Source organism: Austrofundulus limnaeus, unplaced genomic scaffold (assembly GCF_001266775.1).
Source record: "Austrofundulus limnaeus strain Quisiro unplaced genomic scaffold, Austrofundulus_limnaeus-1.0 Scaffold54, whole genome shotgun sequence".
In the NCBI taxonomy this organism is placed as follows: Eukaryota; Metazoa; Chordata; class Actinopteri; order Cyprinodontiformes; family Rivulidae; genus Austrofundulus; species Austrofundulus limnaeus.
The window spans coordinates 224,831-228,065 of NW_013952456.1; positions in this window are offsets into that span (position 1 = coordinate 224,831).

Consider the following 3,235-nt stretch of genomic DNA (forward strand, 5'->3'; position numbering starts at 1 on the left):
TGTGTGTGTGTGTGTGTGTGTGTGTGTGTGTGTGTGTGTGTGTGTGTGTGTGTTTTCTGCCAAACTGATGATTGAGCTTCTTATCCTGTCAGAGCCGTCAACCAGACTTGCATTTTTATGTCATTTCATGCTGCTTTATATATTTTTTTAGTTGAAGCTGCAAGGGGAGAGCAGAATGTCAGGCCAGAAGGAACGCTGATAAAAGCCACAGACTAACAATCATATACGACAGTTAAGGACACACACAGACACACACACACACAGTAAAACACAGGTGTTCACTCAAACAAACCTGCGCCCCATGCTGCCTCCCATACACTCAGACGTGTGTCAGGTCGTCTGACAGCACCTTCATCTCCCTGGTGGCCGGCCAGCTTCAAAACAGCAGGACTGCAGCAACCACCTTGTCCCCCCTTCACCAGCCCCTCTCTAGCCTCCCCTCTTACTTCTCCCTCAGCCTCACCCACTACTTCTCAACGAGCAGGACAGGAAGCCTCAGAAGAGCCCGGTAGGATGAGCRTTGATGGATAGCCTGTCTCAGGTGTGAACGCTCGGCCTCTGGCTGACGTCATGCTGACAGCTCAGTGTGACGTCAGCTGAAGGAAAAAGAAAGCAAAGTTCCAGGAATATTCCTCAACATAGTTTGATTTGATGTCATAATATTGACACATCTTTCATTTCAGGTTTCAGATGTGAGCTGAGGATGAACTTCTTTTCCTTTGCATCATTTAGATTGTGATCTCTGTTTATCAAGTGTAATATTTTCTGCTTAAAACAGGACTTTCTGAGTGGCCAATTCTAAAGAATACTGTGTAGTTTTAGTGACAGTTCCCAAGTGGAAAATATAGATTCAATGGGAAATATTTTTATTGTAGGCCTGCATGTATTTTTACATTTATATTATTACAAAACACTAAGGAACTAGTTTCCTGGCAGCAACATGTGCCTAAAATATGTAAAGTTTACGTCATGTACACTTTTTTAAACACTGTTGTGGTACTGGTTTGTTTACAYCCCAAAATAAACTGGTTCTAAGAGATGCATWAATAAAAGAAAAAAARTCTGTTCTTTCAGACAAATCTCTATCATTTGATTATTAGACTGATTTACTTTGCAATAATGTCATCCATACGTTTTCTATACCCACTGGTTCCTGTTCAGGGTTTGTAGGAAACTGGTGATGCTGGTCATTAGGGCACAGATAACCAAAAAAATTAGCTTAATTAATGTAGGGACTTTTATAACATTTTCAAACTTGCTTTAGAGCTATTTTTTCCTTTTTGTACTGGCTCTATGTACAAATTCCAAATATATTTAGTTTTTTTAATCAGATCACCCATTAAGGAGTTAGAGGTCTTTGAAGGCTGAAAATTAGGAAGTAAGTGCTCCATTGACTTCCATTATACCATTAAAAAATTGTGGAGCTCCATAGATACAGTGCGCATCACAATTTTGCAACAATTTTTCAAACCAAACCAGAAAACAAACTGCATTAAACCTTAACATGGATTTAGAAATGATAAGGGGGTGCTAAGCATTAAAATAAGTGAAAAAAACCCACAAAAACCTGACCCACACACTGCGGGGTTGGGCAGCGAATTATTAAAGTGCCTAACTAATGCTAAACAAGAAAAAAAAAATAGAAGAGCCTAATGTTAAACAAGTAAAAATTAGTTGAAGCTAACACTAAGAACTACCGGTAATCGTTAACCACTATGACTGTCAGTYCTCATCACAAATCTTTGTTTCCTTCGAGCTGAAGACTGGTTGGACTGATTCAAACCTGTTTATGTTACGTTATTAGTTAGCTGTGACTCAAAACTGGCTCTTTTTTCAAAGTTAGGGAAAAATCAAATCCGCTAAATGAAAAATGAGTTGATAGTTGATTTGCAGAACCATTCCTGCCTCTGGTCATCGGGTTGTAGGTGTTGTCACCAGTCCATCTCATTGTCTCACAGAGACAAATAGTAAATGGACTGTACTTATATAGTGCTTTTCTATACATCCAGGACATTCAAAGCTCTTCACACTACAATCTGTGCCCTCATTTACCCTTTCACACAGCACTCTATTAGGTCTATACAAAGCTAACATGTACAATCATCTATGGAGACTAATCAGTGCCAATTACATTCATACACTGATGGGACACACATCAGAGGCATTAGGGGTGAAGTGTCTTGCCCAACGACACAACAACTGAGACATCTGGATGGGGGATCGAACTGGTGACCTTCTGGTTCCAGGACAACTCCCCTAACCACTCTGCCACAGTCGCCCCAAATGMGACAGACAACCATTCACACACTCAAGAATCTCCAGTTAAACTAACATGGTATTTCTAAGAGTATATTGTTGTAGGGGCAAGCTGAAGCATATATAGTTTTGCTGAAATAATTGTATAATGTGAAATTGATGATGGTATAATAGTTTATTATGACTGCATGGCACAGTGGCTCAGTTGGTAGAGCTGATGCCTCTCAGCAAGAAGGTTGCTGGATAAAATCCCTGCCTGGGGACTTTCTGGGTACAGTTTAAATGCTCTTTCTGTGCACGCGTGGGTTCTCCTCCCACAGACCAAAAACATGACTGTTAGGTTAATTGGTAACACTAAATTGTCCCTAGGTGTGAGAGATAGAGAGAGTGAATGGTTGTTTGTCTCCTTGTGCCCCTGTGATGGGCTGGAGACCTTTCCAGGGTGTATCCCGCCCCTCGCAAAATGACTGCTAGATAGGGGCACCAGTGACCCTGAAAAGAAGAAGCGGGTATAGATAATGGATGGCGCAGCAGGGAAATAGATAATGGATGGATAGATAATAGTTTATTAAAGGCCATTCATTTAAACCTTTATAAATTTTTGAGACACTTTGGTCTTGGTCTTGTTTGGACCAGCCATTAGCTTATATGATCAGAGTTACATTGTTTCACCAAGAAAATATTGTTCACAAAGCTATCTGAATCAGGTAAGGTGCTAACAATATCTTTTGCACAGAACCTCACTTCTGAACAATCCCTTTACATATCTGCACCTTGACATGATTGCTTGTATGAAACTCATGAACTCTTTAAATGCAGCAAACATTTGAAAACAAATGCTTGTATTTTGCACGAATGATGCCATTCCACAAATCACTACCTCAAAAATGACAGGTCTGTGCTTCCAATGATTAATAAACAAACCTATTAAGAGTGCAGCAGACATTTCACAAAAGGTTCATTTTGGGAAATACAATCT